This window comes from Canis lupus, chromosome 10, assembly GCF_003254725.2.
Source record: "Canis lupus dingo isolate Sandy chromosome 10, ASM325472v2, whole genome shotgun sequence".
Classification (NCBI taxonomy): Eukaryota; Metazoa; Chordata; class Mammalia; order Carnivora; family Canidae; genus Canis; species Canis lupus.
In genome coordinates, this window is record NC_064252.1 from 34985840 (window position 1) to 35005004 (window position 19165).

Below are 19165 nucleotides of genomic sequence, written 5' to 3' on the forward strand. Positions count from 1 at the left end.
GATGGCCGGCAATGGGGAGCCATTAAAGAGCTTCTAAGCAAAGGAAGATCTGGTTGCTTTCTTCAAGTGTCCTGTCCACTAATTATGGACATATATTTTATTAATATATATAGGATGAAGTCTTTTCTGTCAACCACCATGGATCCATAGGAGAAAAACAAACAAAAACAAAAAACACTGAGTGCATGGTATTTTTTAAACTATTAAATACCCTACGACCCAGCAATTGCACTGTTGGGGATTTACCCCAAAGATACAGATGCAATGAAACGCTGGAACACCTGCACCCCAATGTTTATAGCAGCAATGGCCACAATAGCCAAACTGTGGAAGGAGCCTCGGTTTCCATCGAAAGGTGAATGGATAAAGAAGATGTGGTCTATGTATACAATGGAATATTACTCAGCCATTAGAAATGACAAATACCTGCCATTTGCTTCAACATGGATGGAACTGGAGGGTATTATGCTGAGTGAAGTAAGTCAATCGGCGAAGGACAAACATTATATGTTCTCATTCATTTGGGGAATATAAATAATAGTGAAAGGGAATAGAAGGGAAGGGAGAAGAAATGTGTGGGAAATATCAGAAAGGGAGACAGAACGTAAAGACTTCTAACTCTGAGAAACGAACTAGGGTTGGTGGAAGGGGAGGAGGGTGGGGGGTGGGGGTGAATGGGTGACGGGCACTGGGGGGGCACTTGACAGGATGAGCACTGGGTGTTATTCTGTATGTTGGTAAATTGAACACCAATAAAAAATAAATTTATTTTAAAAATAAATAAATAAATAAAAGAAAAAAATAAAAATAAACTATTGAATATTTTACTTTTTAAATTAGCAGTTCTGACTAAAAGTAATGATAACATTGGTGACTAATAAAAGAATTGGATAGACACCTCAAATTTGGCTTCCTCCATTGAATTTTCCAACCTTTTGTAGCCATCATACTCTAGGACCTACCAAAATTAGGGACATGTTCTTTTTTGAAGGTGAGGCTTTGACTCTGGTGAGACCAAACCTTCAGGACACCCACAGCCAGTTGGCTCTGTGGGTCTTTTATTCCCATGAGCCCTCTGCCTAAGGGGGAGTTAAAGGATCCTGATGATTCTGATCCCCTAGCTTGTATGACCCACTCAGCAGTTGGGAGGCAGAAGATGGAGGGGATTAGCCTAAAGTGTACAGCCAAACCCTGAGAGTGTTTTGAAGCTTTTTGTAACCTAACTCTAGGTACCAGTTGTCATCCAATCACAACTTCCTTTCCCTTAATTTGGTTTTCTTCCTAATCTATCTATGGAGATGTATATGTCAAAAGAGCAAGCAAGCTAGATTTCTTAAACACAGGTCCTGTGTATGTCACTCATCCTCCTGCGGCCTATCTTTTGGGAACAAGTATACCAACTTTAGCACACCTGTCTATCACTCAGGATGTTCTTGACTGCAAGTAGCAAAAAGCTAAACTTAAAGTGGCTTCAACAATAAGAAAAGGATTAGCTCACATATCAAACAAGTCCCAACATGGCACAGCTCTGAGCATGGCATAATTAGGACTTCCTCTCCATGCCACCACAAGTACCTATCTCTGTCCCTTCACATTTGTCCTCAGGCTGCCTTCCTTCAGGACCACAGTCATCAGGTACCACATACCACCATGTTGAGAGAGCCTCTCCTCCAACCGTGGAATAACAGTCCTCCCCCTCAGTCTTATTGGGCCAACTGTGAAGAAGAATGCAATACCCCATTGGGTTAAGCCTGGCTCCCTGAACCAATCACTGGCAAGGAGAAGTGGAATCAGCAAGATGAGTTTATTTAGACTGATGAGGACCCACTCCTGGAATCATGGTCATAAAGTAAAGGGTCATCTTCCCCTGGGTCACTCAGCCTGCAAAATCTAAGTTCTAATAGGACAGAGGACGGACACAGAATCCTTGACAGAAAGTGTCTACAATACCTCACTTAGGAGTGATAGTCATTATCTATTAATACCTTTAGTTCTCAATTCCTGGGAGTGCATTGAAGAGTTTTCCCAAGACTTTCTATAGCATGTCATTGATGTCCTTCTCCTTGATAATCCTTAAGGACAACTCATCTGATGTGGATCTTGTATTTCACTATTCTTTCATGTATTCCACTCTTGTCTCTCAACTAAAATATAAGTTATCAAAAGACAGTGTTCAGGACATAAAGAAACAAATCCCCTGGCAAAGATAATACTTTCCGAAGACAATATACAATAGCTTATAAGTAAAAAACTTCATCCATGAGGTAGAAACACTATGAGGCATAAAGATGCATTTTAGAACAAAAATTCTTTTTTTAAGGTGTTATAACGCCCTAGCTCCATTTATGCTCAGATAACCACATAATACCCAGCTCTGATCATATCACCCCCCTGCTCAGAATCCTTCAGTTGCTTGAGGACTGCTCAGTCTGCCCTAAAGGACTTCCCAGCCACTTCCCTATCTCTACTTATGGAGGCCAAACAGCACCCACTACTTTCTCCTTTTTCAGTGCCTTTTCCTGAACAATGACCCATTTGGAACACCTTCCTTTTTGTTACCACTCTTGAAATCTTTAAGGCTCAGTTCAAATGCCACATCTTCCCTGTGGAATAGGACTGAATCCTCTTCAGAGAAACCCTCCCCCATAAAGTAGCTGCCTAACTCCTCTCACCATGTATTTTATTCTTATTGTACTAGTCACTTTTTTTTTTTTTTTACATCCTCTGTTGCTTGTTTCTGTCTCCACTTAACAGAATGTAAGTCCCAGGAAAGCAAGATTCTTATCTGTATAAGAATATCCCCTAACGTCATTGTGTCCAACACCTGAATCTTCTACTGCGCCCTCTGGAATATCAATGAATACCATCAAAAAACCCCTTTTGTGCACCTCCTTGCCCTATGGAAGATACCACTTCCCCTGAAGCCTACTCACAGGGTGGCCGGTTCCTCCTCCTCTTAACTGGCCCTGATGGCCTAACTCCTCAACATCTCTCTGAGACCATTATGTCGCTCGCCCCTGAACCTGAGTTCTGACCTCAGATGCTCAGATTCTGGTCACCCAGGACTTCATTCTGTGACTCATGTTTCTGCTGACATCACTCAGACCGAGCAGGATTCACCCTTCTTTCCTGGCTCAATGTATTTCACCAAAATCACACCTGCTGTAAGGTTTGCAGTGCACAAGAGAATGAGTCTTCCCACACTTGGTCCTCTTATTTCCTTCAATTCTTCTCTAGTGGTCTGGCAAAAACAAGCTCTCTTGTCAAGGACACTGTGGACCTGCCTGCGTATTGCTAGATTTCATGGTCTATTCTCAACTCTCACCTTTTAGTAGCATTTGACACAGCATATGCCCTCTTCCAGACATACCTCCTTCTTGTGGTTTCCTGGGTTCTTCCCTGTCATAGTGCATTTCATCTGCCTGTGCTGGTCTCAGCTTCTCTCTGAACATTTATTGTTGGATGTCTGGCCTCTGTTGGTCTGCTTCTCTTTCTTCCTGGGCAGTCTTCTTGGTCTCATAAGTCTAAATACCACCTATCTGCTGGCCACTCCCACTCCACCCTTCAAGTTTATTATTTTTTTTCACACTTCAAGTTTATGTATGCAACAGCTCACCTGACATCTCCACCTGGAAAGTTAATTGACATCTCCAAGGTAATAACCCCAAATCTGCTCTATCTATGGCCTTCTCTGTCTCAGTCAGACCATTCTTCCTTTGTTTGGGGCAAAATTTAGAGTCATTTAGACTTTTCTTTTTGTTCCATACCTCACATCTAATCAGAAAGGCTCTGCACTTATGATACATCTGTAATATATATTACAGATATATATTACACCTCCACAGCCACTGCCCTGGTCCCAGCACCACTGTCTCTTACCAGGATGATACAGCCCTGAGTCTATCTCTGCCTCTTAATCTCTCCTTTAAAAAATTTTATTATTTATTTATTTATTTGGGAGAGACCATGCACAATTGTGTGCAAGTCGAGGAGGGGAGGGGCAGGGGAAGAGGGAGAGAGAGAATCTTAAGCAGAATCCACACTGAACACAGAGTCCATCTGACACAGGGCTCAACCCCATGACCCTGAGATCATGACCTGAGCTGAAATCAAGAGTTGGACACTCAACTGACTGAGCCACCAAGGTACCCCTGCCCTTTAATCTCTTCTCAAAACAACAACCAGAGTGGTCCTTCAGAAACCACTTCAATTGTGTTCCTCCTTTGTTTAAACCACCCAGTAGCTCTGCATCTCTCTCAGGACAGAAGCCAGAGACCTCCTCCTTTAAGAGGATGTGTTTAATCAGGAGTGGTAGGACATGCAGACATGGAAATGACTGTTATGAAGGAAGATTTTATATTCACAAACCCTTAAAACCAGGAGGCATGTAGAGCCATATGGGAGAACACCAGGGCCATACAGGAGGCAGAGGGAGCTGAGAAAATGTGGACAAGAGCCTTTATTTTGGTTTCTACAGGAAGATAAAGGTAAAGCTGAATAAGCAGTTTTCTGATTGGCTGGCTTGAATAATTAATTGTAGCAGGTTCCAGATCACAGGAGCTGTCCCTTGTTTTCTGGTACCAGGCCGGGTGTCATTACAGCGTGAGAATGGGGCCTGGAGAGTGAGAACCAGATAGAGGGAGCAGTTGGGGGCATGGGCTTGGAATTGGATTGTTCGCATATTTACTATCTCTAGGACTTAGCTGACCCTAAAATCCATCCAGGGTCAGCAGGACCCAAGAAATCAAAGCATGAAAAATACAGAATAAAAAGGCATGATTAACATACCTCACAATGCCTTCCATGAGCTGTAGCCCATCCCCTTGCTTTCCTTGGTGTCATTCCTCCTGTCCTCTCACTGACTGTACCCCAGTAACCCCTGCCTGCTCCTGCCTTAGGTGCAGAGTCCCACCCTGGACAGCTCTCCCCCACCTACCTGCAGGAATCTGTCCTGTACCTCCTTCATGATCTTTGTTCAAATGATACCTTCTGAATGGGGTCTGCTCTGCCCACCCTGTCTTAAACTTGTAGTGTTTGCCCCCTCAGACTTGTGCCCCTATTATCCTTTACCCTGCTCTGCTTTTTTTCCCTTAGCACTTACTACCTTCTAATATGCCATATGATTTACTTCTATTTTTATGTTTACTGACTTTCTACTGTCTCTGACTGAAATGTGAGTGTCCTAATACAAAGACCTAATGTAACCCAACTACTAGAACAGTGTCTGGCATGTAGCTGGCCCACAATAAATCTGCACTGAATGAATAACAGTAAAAGACTTTAAAGGAGACATATATGGATCCACTGCTCTGCAATTTTGAAGGTGAAAAAATTCAAGCAGCTATTTAGCAGCTTTCTAGAAACCCCAAATTCCAATTTAGGGAAATAAGAAATGGCAGAGGGCCAATGATGGAGAAGGAGACTATCTTGCGTGTTTTAGGTTTTTCTCCCATATATATGGCCTGTAGCCTCTAGATGAGTAAAAACCAAACCAAACCAAACCAAACCAAATCAAATCAAAACAAAACAAAATAAAAACCAGGGACTTTTCTAATGCAGAGAGAGGCAGGAGTCCCCTTAGCTTCTATTTTGTTTCTCCCAGTTCTGCTGTCACATTCACTTTTCATGGAAATATAATTCATATACCACAAAGTTTATCCTTTTAATGTGTACAGTTTACTCATTTTTAGTCTATTCCCAGAACTGTGTGTCCACCACCACTATAACCCATTTTAGAATATTATTATTACCCCAAAAGTATACTCTACACCCTTTGCCCTAACCCCAATATACCCACTGTCCCCAAAAACTCTGCCTTAGACAACCACAAATCTACTTTCTGTTTCTATCTATTTCCCGATTCTGGACAGTCACAGTGAAGCCATACAACATGTGGGTTTTGTGCCTGGCCTTTTTCTGCTGCCACATGTGACCAGCACCTGCTCCATTACACAAACACCAGTGTGCCCAGGCAGTAAGCTTGCAAAAGGTATACTGGGATTTGATATGCAGAAACTCAAAGTTGATCACAAACTTTCTAGGATGCTTTAAGTTGGAGGTGGAAATAGGTGTGTATACAAAGGCCAACCACCATGGTTTCAGTTTTACTGTATAGATTTACTCTATCTGCATCTTTACTCACCACTAAGGAGCATGGGAAGGAGCCACAGCTGGGACCCAAGAGATGACCTGAGGCAGCTCCAAGTCCCATTTATGGAAGGAGGGAAGAACTTACAAAGTGCTGTGTAAAATCTGCTCTGGACCTGGCTTGGCCCCTGAGGGCATTCTGAGCATTTCTGCTTTGATCCAGCTCAGAACAGAGCCCTGGAAACTGGCCTGGGTGAGCCAGAAACCAGCCCTGCTAGGTCCTCGGTGAACTGTCGGCTGCACTTTATGCTTATCCGGCAGCAATGATTGATCACTAGACTGTGTCTCTGGGTGGATCTCCACCAAGTCCCTATGTTTAGGCTGAAACCACCATTGTTATGCAGTACTACTAAAAACCTACTATTTAAAGGACATTTCTCCCCCAATCATCAACAGCTGATTGTGACTAGCCCTGTTACTTGAGAGTCAGTGTGTTTTTCTTTAAACACGTTTGCTGGGCTTCTGGCAGAGCTACTGTAAACACTTCCCATCATCCCTATGTATTTTTAGTCGTGAGTTCTGCAGTGCTGGGAGAGACCCAAGGTCTTTGCTCTGTCCTTTGTAAAGAACCTGCCTTGCAGCAGGACAGAGCTGACTGCTCTGGTGATGGTGACTGAACATTATAAAACCTGCAGAACCAGCTGCTGCCTGACAAGGTGAAGTGCCCTGCACTGGTATGAGAAGCAGAAAACAAAGCCGTGACTGAACTGGAAAGGGATAGTACAAGGGCAATGTTCAGAATTCTCTGGTTACTGAGTGTGCAAGAAGAAAGAAGGTGGGGCAAAGGGGAGAAGCTCAATCAGGAGGGGGTCAGGCTGGCAAAGTCCTTCTTCCCCTGCCCAAGGTGCTTCCCAGGTACACCACCATGGCCTTATGGATGCTGAGCAGTAGTCTAACATGGAGGCCCCCTGGCTTCAAAGGATGGTGGGTCTCTCCCTTGATGTGCCACCTGGAGCACATTAGTCAGCCTCAGACGACTCTGAGTGCCTCTGTGCCTGGTAGCCCCCTTTGTGACATGTGCCAAGAACATGATAACAACTTTTTTTTTAAATATTAATTTTTTTAAATTTTATTTATTTATGATAGGCACACAGTGAGAGAGAGAGAGAGGCAGAGACATAGGCAGAGGGAGAAGCAGGCTCCATGCACCGGGAGCCCGATGTGGGATTCGATCCCGGGTCTCCAGGATCGCGCCCTGGGCCGAAGGCAGGCACTAAACCGCTGCGCCACCCAGGGATCCCCATGATAACAACTTAATAATAGAATCATCATTGGTACATTTCTCTTTCCCTCAACAGAATAATAATTCCTGGAGAAGACAAGTCAGATAGCCTTTACCTTTATAGCCCCAGGGACCTGCCTCCAATATACACCTGATACATATTAGGAATTTCATAAATGCTGGTTAAATTGAATGAAATTTTTAGGAGAAGAAGAGTACAAATACTAATTTTGGATTCCAATTATCACTTTTTCTGGGAAAAACGTTTTATTGTTGTTCAGACACACTTGGCAATGGAATAGCTCCTTCAAAAGAGGAGCTTTTCTGAGTGAAGTGTAGACGATCCAGCCCATATGGATCAAATTTCCCTGTAAGTGCTTGTACATGCTTTGAGGAATAGTAGAGATAGGGAGGAGGAGGGAAAAGTGTATTTGGCAAAAGGAATTTTAGAGTTTACTTAACCGGAGTGCAGGAAAGGGAAAAAGCAATTTTGTTGAGTCCAAGGCGTGGCTGGATTTTGTCATTGCTAATGAAAAGCAGGTATGGAAAATATGCTATAGTTAGTTGCAGATGTCTCCACCAGCTGTTTCCTGCTGATCTTTTCCCACTTCCATGCCTTACGGACCCCAAATGCTGCAACGTAAGGAGATCCAGTTTAAATTTAACTTCTACTCTGTTATATCGTCCTAAATGGATTTGAAAAGAAACGTTACAGACACTGAGATTGCAGAGGTTCATTTCAAAAAGCCATTATACATACACATATTTCCTAGTCCTATTGACTGAGAAGGTCTAGAAATAGTGACACCCTTATAATACTGAGCACACTCGGCTCCCAGATACCATTCTCCAAGAAAAGGAACCAGAGTTCCCTGGAGAAGAGATTGGTTCCAGGGACTTTTTACTACCAAAAATAGCAAAGTGCTCCAAAAATCAAATGAGGGCATATCAGAAGGAAAGAGGTCAATTTAAAGGAATTTGGGATGGCCAATGCTGGGTGAATGTGAACAACAAAATAAGTAATGATGATTATAATCCCCAAAATAAAACAAATATTCTTGAGTCCATACTGATATAACTGAATAAGTAACACAATTGAATGCACTGAGCCTAACTAGTGCCTGACAAGGCACTCAGTCTATACATGCAAACCAGTATAAGTAAGTGATACCTATACAAATAAAACACTTATGAGTAAAGAGAAATCAAATGTTCCCTACATAGGGAAGGGGACTGCATTTAAAGGATAAATGTATTTTGTAAAACATTTATAAGACTATGAGTAATTTTTATTTACAAAATATATTCAAGATCTAAGTCCTTTCCTATTCAAAGTAGCAAGTTTGGGATTAGAAATATAAACAACTTGGGGGCACTTGGTGGCTCAGTCAATTAAGTATCTGCCTTCAGCTCAGGTCATGATCACAAGGTCCTGGGATCGAGCCCTGCATCTTGCTCCCCATTCGGCAGAGTCTACTTGTCCTCCCTCCGACTCTTCCCTGCTTGTACTCTCTCTCTCTCTCTCTCTTTTTTTCTTATGAATATATTTCTTTATTAGGATGCTCACAAGAATGACACACTAGCACTGATGTGCTTCTGATGTGATACAGAACACATACATCTGAGCCACATTCTGGCAGGAAACAGGTATAAGGGCTCTCAGAGCTGGTACCAGGTGTCCATTGAAGACAACTGCATTCACCAGAGAGGATGTTTCCTTGATTCCAATGTCTCTGCTGTAGCTTCCAGTCAGGTCTCCGTGACATACTCAGACTTCATTCCAGCGTCAGTGGACTCTCTTTTTTTTTTCTAGCCACTCTCGACTCCTTCAAGACTTACATCAGCTGCCCCACGTCTAACTCACTCATGTAGCCTCTGGAATTCTGCAGCACATCTCTTTGGTATGCTGCTGCCCTGCCACCCTCAGGGGCATGGTTGGGATCTGGGGAAAGGGGAACAACATCACATTACCAAAGTAAACAGCAGGAGCATATTAACAAATGACACTTGGACACACACCTAACAACCTCAAAAAATACATGCTTTCTCCCCTAATGATCCATAATCCCCTAGAGAACAAACACATATGGAATGATTTTGTACTCCAGGCACAAAGATTCAAAGTGAATGGTGTTTACATCCATCATGTTCTACATGCAACAGGAAGTGAGCTCAAACCAGACCTCTAACAGGCTCTTCCCTGCCTCTGAATGGTGTCACCACTCTGTTTCTGCCTGTTCTTGGCATTAGTTCATTTTTCAAAAGGGAGGATAGGATGGTAGAGAGAGAGTAGAATGGGAAATTGAGGTGGGGTGGGAATTAATATACAGATAACAACCTGTAAAACAAAACAAACAACCAACATACAAAAATGCAAAACCAGGATTTAGTACTAGAATATAACAAGAGAAGGTAGCTGGAGAAACTACACGTGAACACAGACGATATGATACACAACCCCAGGGGGAGGACTCAGTGAGGAGAGGGACAGAGGCCAGTGGTTTACACTAAGAGCCTTTCAATGGACTGCTGAATGGATGGGATCTGCTGCTTCAGCTGGGAGCCTTCTTTGATGGTGACAGAACAGGCGATGACAGGCCTGGACACCCCGCAGGCCCGCCCGAGGGCCTGCTTGGAGCGCACAAACACGTAGGGCACATTCTTATCTTCACACAGCAGCGGAAGGTGCAGGATGATCTCCAGGGGCTCAGCGTCTGCAGCCATCACGATGAACTCAGAGATGACTCTGTTGAGGGTTTTGGTGGCTTCGTTGGCTCCTTTCCGAAGCTACTTGTAGTTACATGACCGCTGAACAAGGTCCAGTAGTTTCTTGGTGAGGTGGGCATCTGCAAGGGGATGGCTTCTGAGGATGCAGGAAATATATCTAATATATTGGTTGTGGGGGTGTAATTGGGATGACTTTATTAAGGCAATTTGGCAATAATCACCAAGGGGGTAGGTGCAAGGGGGTAGGCTTCGGATTTACATCAGCCTCAGTCATTGCGTCTGCCTTGGTGGTCTCCTGCCGGGTACCACTTCTCTCTCTTTTTCTTAAACAAATAAATAAAATCGTAAAAAGTGAAATATAAACAACTTTAAGTATCTGTGGTGGCTTCAAGTCCAAGTAATAAAACCAGTTTGCTTAAGTACTAGTTGAGCTTGATGACCAAGATTCACCTAAAAAAAACAAACAGCCTCCTCAAGCTTCCAGACGTTACTGGTTCAGGGCTTTGACTTGCCTGAGAAAACATCTCAGAAGCTGTCTCAACACTTCTTGAAAGTTTCCCCCAGCATGGCAAACAGTCCCCAAGACAGTAATACCAGTTATCACTGGCTGAGCAAAAATGGTAAAAACCATATAAATATAATAATAATAAAGGCATTAAGGTGTGATGGCCAAAGGCTGGGAAAGGAGGAAATTCCAAAATTTACAAAATAAACAGACCCCCTCTAAGAAATTACTTTCTTGTGAAAATTTTTAGGAACTTTTAAACTCCAAATTTCACCTCATTGTTTAGCTTTATTTTTCTTTTCCCCAAACTTGGTCTGTTCTCTGATCATTCCCTGCTCCTTCCCAACCCTCAGAACCTGGTGACTCCTAACTCTTCCACCACTTTCCTCTTCTCCCACTGTCCTCGTTCTATCACTGTGCCTTCTTCACCCCTGGAAACCCTCTCCTCCTCTGCTTTGTCTGTGTGATATAAGCCTTCCCACAAACTGATGGCCATTAAAAAAAAAAAAAAAAGCCCACAAGATTAATCGATCTTAGATGTTACATTCCACAGAAAATTAAAATTATTTCACTTAAAAAATAAAATTAGGGGCACCTGAGTGGCTCAGTCAGTTAAGTGTCTTCCTTTGGCTCAGATCATGATCTCAGGGTCATGAGATCGAGTCCCACACTGGGCTCTGAGCTCATCAAGGAGTCTGCTTCTCCCTCTCTCTCTGCCCTTGCTCTCTGTGCATCTCTTTCTCTCTCTAATACATAAAGAAAATCTCTTTTAAAATGTTAATTTAACTTAATTAAGTAAAATTTAAAATAAACCTCAGAACCACAGCCATGCAACAGCCCCAGATGGACAGCCTTCTGCACACCTTGGTAATGTATGCTGTGGCAACTCTCATAGGGCTGTCCCTGCCCATCTGGCAAACTTCCTGACAGCTTCCCACCAGAGCAGGATATTCTGTATTTCCCAGCCTTGTACATGTTCATAACATCAAAAAGGGTACAATACACAGAATGAGGGCTCAGTATTTTTTGCCTCAAAGATATAAAATCAGAGTAGGCTTCTGAGGATGCAGGAAATATATCTAATATATTGGTTGTGGGGGTGTAATTGGGATGACTTTATTAAGGCATTTTGACAATAATCACCAAAATTTGAAATATATATACCCTAAGACCCAGAAATTCTACTCTTCAGTAATTATTCTACAGTTCTACTGGTATAAATACAAAATTGTGTGTTCATACGCCGGGACACCTGCACCCCGATGTTTCTAGCAGCAATGTCCACAATAGCCAAACTGTGGAAGGAGCCTCGGTGTCCATCGAAAGATGAATGGATAAAGAAGATGTGGTTTATGTATACAATGGAATATTCCTCAGCCATTAGAAACGACAAATACCCACCATTTGCTTCGACGTGGATGGAACTGGAGGGTATTATGCTGAGTGAAGTAAGTCAATCGGTGAAGGACAAACATTATATGTTCTCATTCATTTGGGGAATATAAATAATAGTGAAAGGGAATAGAAGGGAAGGGAGAAGAAGTGGGTAGGAAATATCAGAAAGGGAAACAGAACATGAAGACTCCTAACTCTGGGAAACGAACTAGAGGTGGTGGAAGGGGAGGAGGGCAGGGGGTGGGGGTGAATGGGTGACGGGCACTGAGGGGGGCACTTGACAGGATGAGCACTGGGTGTTATTCTGTATGTTGGCAAATTGAACACCAATAAAAATAAATTTATTATTAAAAAATTAATAAATAAAATAACAAATAATAAAAATTATGTGTTCATAAGCATATTCATTGTTGCTTGTCCTACATGGTCATGAGTGGAAACCTGGTTAAACAAATCATATGTACATCCACACAATGGAATAGTATGCAGCTATTAAAAAGAAAGAAGCAGAACTATTTGTGCAGATATAGAAAATGCTCAAGATATAATAATAAGTGACAAAATCAAGGTGCAGAATAGTGACTATAGTGTATTGCCATTTATGTGGAAAAGTATGAGATATATATTCTTGACTATATAAAATTTCTCAAAATACTCCTAAGAAATCTAGGAGTGTCTACCTTGGAGGTAATTTAATTAAATGAAGGGCAGAGGGGAGAGAAAATTTGGTTTTCCCTATTGTACCTTTATAATTTTGTTCAAATGTACATTTACCTTCCTAAAATATGAAATATCAGAAGTATGTATAGTTTTTGTCTCTAATAACCTTGCGGGAAGTGTAAGTGCTATTGAATTTTAACCCACTGTCAGTCTGGCACTATGCTTATTACCTAAGAGATACAAAAGAATACGAAATAGTCTCTACTCAGAGGGAGAATGAATGAGTGTTGACAAACAATAGGAGAAGATATAGTAAAATGTCCAAATGTGACCACCTGGAGGGCTCAGAAGACAAACTGAATATGCTGGACGTAGAGCAGGAGGGCCCTAGGAGTGCTCTGGGCAAATGACAACAGAATGCCAGCCAGCCAGCCAGCCAGCCAGGGGATTCTGCCAAAGAAACTATGTGTTTATTGTTCAATATACTAGCATTTTTGTGAGGTTGGTCATTGACTGGAGGATTCAAGGCCAACACGAGAACTGACTTGGTCTATGTTCTGGAATTAATATTTATTCTGTGCCACTGTTAGCTTGAGACACTGGCTGTAGCTGGGTGGAGAAAGGGAGTTGCCAGACTAACATCATGAATTATGGAAGCCTGTCATGGGACTCTGGGTGCATGAGTCAAGATTTGAATGATCCTATTGCTCCCTAGACTTTCAAGGTTTTACATATCCTGGCCACAGACCCCAGCACATCTCAATCTCACCTGCCCCTCCCACCTAGCCAAATCCAGTGCTCCACTGGGTCCCTAACTGGGGCCCCACCTTCTTCACAAAGCCCTTTTTCCAACCCTTCCAGCTCCACTTAGGGGTTTTTAGTAGTACTAGTATACAATTCAACTTTAATTATTTCTAATATCACTCTGTAGTTTAGTTTCCTTTTCCTAAACAAATTGTAAAGTCTTTGAGGGCTGGGACTAAGTATTTTTCTGCTTTAGCATCTTCTCTAGAACCTATCAGATTCTCAGTCAATGCTTTCTGAATGACTGAATATTTAATTCCCCCTTCCTAATCATCAACATCCAAAAGACAGGGCCTGCTGTCTGCACTGAGGTCATTCTGTGAGGATTTTAGACATGTGAGTCCTGGGTAATCCTTGAAGGGGCATTCAAAGAGAAAGAGTCATTCACTTCTTATTGAAACACGGTAAATAGAAGGGCTGTCTGTTTCTAGTCACAATCCTTAAAGGCAAGTCTCCAGGAAAATGGGTTCTCACCGATTCTCTTGATAAGGAGTGACACCCCAGACCTCACTGAAGCTCCACAGGGTCATCACCACCAATATCACCACCAACAACAATTGCTGGTATTTAAGCTGACAATGAAAATTCTACTCCCACCACACAGGGACCAGGATCCTTCCATAACTTGGTTTTACCTGTAAAACAGGTAAACAGGATGAGCACCGGGTGTTATTCTGTATGTTGGCAAATTAAACACCAATAAAAAATAAATTTATTATTAAAAAATTAAGCTTTCAAGAGTGTAAGCTTTCAAGAGTGTAAGAGTTAGGGAGCAGAACCCATCTCACCCTTGTGTAGGGAAACGGCACATACCAAACACAATCTCAAAAAGCCTAACTGGGGATTAGGTTGGTACAGGCTCACACCATGGTCAGGGCTTCAGTTTCCTCAGGTTCTTCATACTGGAAAACCTGTGCTTCCATCCAGTTCCAAACCACAGTGCAAACCCTTCCATTTCCTCATCACTACAACCCGCCCCTCCCACACACACACAAACACACAGACATACACATGCTACATGTGTACCATACACACCAACTTTTCTGATTGATGAGAAACAGATGGCTTTTGTATAAGGAGGTGAATGAAGTCATTGTTATCCAGACACCAGGTCCGCCTCTAGTCCTAGAAACGGAGCCTTCTGTGACTATCAGAGCTCCCTGTGAGATGCATACTGTATTCGCATGGGCTGATCTTGCCCTGCCCTGACAACAGCCCAGGCACAAGGTACTGGTTTATCCCACCTCTACTCAGTTTTTGGCTTGCAAGGGCTTTGAAGCAGCTCCTGTGTAATCTTTTCATATTAATTGTCCTAACGTTAGAGCTGTGGTTCTCAATTCAAGCCCAGGTTTTAAAATTCCCAGGGTCTTCCCTTCACCCTGGACCAATTAAATCAAGATCTCTAGATGTGGAACCCAGAAATCAATAGGATTGTTTTATCTTGTTGTGTTTTTTTTAAAACTACCCAATTAAGTGTAATTTATAGCCACTGTAATTGAGAAACACTGCCTTGGAGTAACTAGCTGTATCAGTTTAGGATGAATTGGCTGCAAGAAACAGAAAATCACAGGTCAATAATTTAAACAGGAAGAAATTTTCTTACCTCCTCTAACAAAAAATCCAAAGATGGAGTAATTTGAGGAGTTGGTTTGATTCTGTGATGTGATGGTATCACCAAGAATCCAGGCTTTTCCTATCTCATGTCATGTCAGTGGGCTAGTCCCCCTGGCTCCAGGCATCGCATCCTCACATAGACAGGGCCACAGGCAGAAGGGGCATCCACTGATGAACAAATCAGGGCTGTACCACAGAGACAGGGGCACTCTGGCTATGGTGCAGCTAGTGGTACCTGACACATCACCAGAGGTTCCCTCATTTCCTTCACATTATCCAGTCTCTTTCAGTGATATTGATGAAGTTTTGGAATTATGTGAGGTTTAGGGGGGGTGAGGTCTGGAGCCAATGACCAAGAAAGAATTCTTGAGACATCTTTGGTGCAAAATGGTGCTTTTAGTAAAGCACAGGGGACAGGACCCATGGGCAGGAAGAGCCGCTGCCCCGGGCCTGTGAGGGGAGACTGATTGTATACCTGGGAGTTGGGAGGGGTTTGAGGATAGTTTGCTCTCTAAGGAATTTTGGAAGCAAGGTTTCCAGGACCTGGAGGGGGCTAGCTGTTTTTGGGAAAAGGTCACTTAGTACTATCTAATAAAACCTGAGTCATGAGACCCTTCAGATGTATATCGGTGGGCCATGTGCTTGGTGGATGATTGCCAACATGTATCTTGGGGGTTTAGAGATAAAGGAAAATTCTAAAGGAATTTTTGTATGTTAGGTAGACTTACAGGATCCTGGGGATTGGGCTAAAACTGCCTTTTGCCTTTAGCAAAGTATTCATATCGAGGCAGTTGAGTCCATAGAGGAATGTCTCTCTGCCTGTTTCAAGGACTTGTCAGTGTGCTTTGTCCATAGTTAGTCCTCTGTTCCCCCATCAATATCATTAGCTTAAATGAAACACATTTATATCCTGATCCAACAGGGAACTTGATCTGGTTATTCCAAGATTAAGACCAAGGCTCACTGAACTCTTCAGAGACTGACTCCCAAACCAGGATAAGGGGAAAACATGGAATCAAATTGCTGTCCAAAGAGGAAAATATGGAATCAAATCAAACATCAGAATCATTTATGGTTGAAAAAATACTTAATTCCAAACCCCACCTTCAGAGGATCTGATTTCATTGGCTTACAAACATCAGAATCATTTATGGTTGAAAAAATACTTAAGTCCAAACCCCACCTTCAGAGGATCTGATTTCATTGGCTAACAATTGCACGTTGTTTGGGTCTTGATGGGCAGAGGTAGGTGTCCTCCATTCTCTTCCGGAGAGGCAGTCCTTAGGACTGCAGGTACATAGGCACAGGGCCCTGGATCCAAGGACACCGAAGCAGAAAACCCAGCTATCCTCCATTCCCGCAGGAAAGGTGGAAGTGGGAAGGGCACAGGAAACTGAGAACACTCTTGCCCTAGGCCCTGGCAAGCTATGCAGATCAGTGCACTTGCGCCTACCCCCAGGAGCAGGTAAGCCAATGTGGACCAGGAGATTGTGGTTAGTTCCCGGCGAGGAGCTTGACTCCAGACCTAGAAATCTGGCCTCTGCCATTTTTTTCTCTTCTCTTTTCTTTCTTTTCCCTTATACCTGGGAGAGGCAGGACCTCTATGGAACAAAGGCCTCACAAGATAAATAGCTCACACTGAACCCAGCACCTGGCAAGGGGTGGGGCATCTCCCCCAGGCACAGACACCTGAGAATCAGCAGCAGACCACCCACCAGAAGAACTGCTGGAAGAACAAGGGAAGAGCAAGTTTACTGAACAAGCAGCACTGGAAAGCTACAGGACCGAGGGAAAATAGTATATAGAACTAGGGAGGGTTGTTTTGTTTTGTTTTGTTTTTTCATTACAACTCGTTTTTGTATCAGACTAAAAATTTCCAATATTTTATCTCTTTTCTCACCTTACCTACAATATTTTACCAACTCTTGATTTTTAAGTTTTTTTCCTTTTTTTTTTTTTTTTTTTTTTTTTTTTAGTTTTTTTCCTTTTTAACTTTCATATTTCTACAATTACATGTCTTAGATATATTTTTTACTTCTGAATTCCTTTCAACATATTCAGTTTAATTTTGGTACATATATGAGATATGGATTTTTGTCCTTTGTTTTTTGTTTTTTTCTGTATCATTTTGTTTCACAGTGATGGAAGTTAGTACCTTCTAACACATGACCAAAATACACCCAGAACCAAGTGGAGCACCGTCTTGCTTCATTCCGTGAGATTATATTCTCTCTCTTCCTTCCCATTTTGCCCCCATCTTTTATCTGGTTTGTGTTTTTGTGGTTGATGTTGGGTCTTTATATAAGTATTGCTGGTTTATTTAATTTGGGATTGAGCATCTTCTAACATACAAAACAAAATACACTCAGAACCAAGAGGAACACCCTTTAGGATTCCTCAGGGAGACTACATTCCCCTGCCACTATCACTTCCTCACCACCACCATCAAACCCCTTTTTTTTCTTTTCTTTTCTTTCCTTTTTTTTCCTTCTTCTTCTTTATTTTAGGTTTTTAATTTTTGCTACTTTGTTTTAAAATTTGGTTTTCACTTTAGTTGTCCTTTTGTTTTACTTTGTTCTGTTCTCTTTCTTTTATATTCTGCTCTCTGACCTCTTCAGAATCATCTAGGGTGTATTTTACTTATGTCATGGATGATATTTTTGACTCAGCTCACTCAAACAGCCACTATGCACTGGACAAAATGACTAGGAGGAAGAATTCACCACAGAAGAAAGAACCAGAAGCAATACTCTCTGTCACAGAATTACAGAATGTGTATTTAAATACGATGTCAGAAATTCAATTCAGAAGTACAATTATAAAGTTACTAGTGGCTCGAAAAAAGTGTAAAGGAATCTAGAGACTTCATTACTGCAGAAGAGATCTAATCAGGCTGAAATTAAAAACGCTTTAACATAGATGTAGTCCAAACTGGATGTCCTAACTGCTGGGATTAATGAGGTGGAAGAGAGAGTGAGTGACATAGAAGACAAGTTGATGGAAAGGAAGGAAGCTGAGGAAAAAAAGAGAAAAACAAATAGGAGCCCATTAGGAAAGGCTTAGGGAAATAAATGATAGCTTGAGAAGGAAGTTTATACATATTATTGGGATTCCAGAAGAGGCTGAGAGAGAAAGAGGTCCACAAGGTATATTTGAACAAATCATAGCTGAGAACTTCCCTAATCGGGGGAAGGAAACAGGCATTCAGATCCAAGATGTAGAGAGGACCCCCTAAAAAAACAATAAAAACCATTCAACAGCTTGACATTTAATAGTGAAACTTGCAAATTTCAAAGATAAAGAGAAAATTCTTAAAGCAGCAAGAGTCAAGAGATTCTTAACTTATATGGGGAGAAATATCAGATTAACAGTAGACCTCCCCACAGAGATCTGGCAAGCCAGAAAAGGCTGGCAGGATATATTCAGGGTACTAAATGAGAAGAACATGAAGCCAACAATACTTTATCCAGCAAGGCTCTCATTCAGAATAAAAGGAGAGAGAAAGAGCTGCTAGGATAAGCAGAAACTGGAAGAATATGTGACCACCAAACTGTCTCTGCAAGGAATATTAAGGGGGACCCAGTAAAAGGCAGAGGAAGCCCAAAGAAACAATCCACAAAAACAGGGACTATATAGTTATTATGATAACACTAAATTCATCTTTCAGTAGTCACTCTGAATGTGAATGGGCTAAATGATCTCATCAAAAGATGCAGGGTTTCAGACTGGATAAAAAAGCAAGACCCATCTATTTGCTGTCTACAAAAGACTCATTTTAGACCTAAGGACACCTCCAGCCTGAAAATGAAGGGGTGAAGAACCATTTACAATTCAAATGGTCCTCAAAGAAAGCTCGGGTAGTAATCATCATATCAGATAAAATAGAGTTTATCCCAAAGACTATAGTAATAAATGAAGGGGGAGACTATATCATACTTAAAGGGTCTATGCAACAAGAAGACCTAACAATCATGAATATTTATGCCCCTAATGTGGGAGCCACCAAGTATAGCAATTAATTACACTATTATACACTAACAGTAGGAGACTTCAACAAGGCACTTTCAGCAAAAGACAGATCTTCTAAGCAC

The 19165-nt window shown here is 42.0% G+C and overlaps 1 pseudogene; it reads right to left on the bottom strand.

Moving 5' to 3' along the window:
• Positions 1 to 9557: 9557 nt before the first annotated feature.
• Positions 9558 to 13990, bottom strand: LOC112675230 (NHP2-like protein 1; annotated as a pseudogene).
• Positions 13991 to 19165: the final 5175 nt, after the last annotated feature.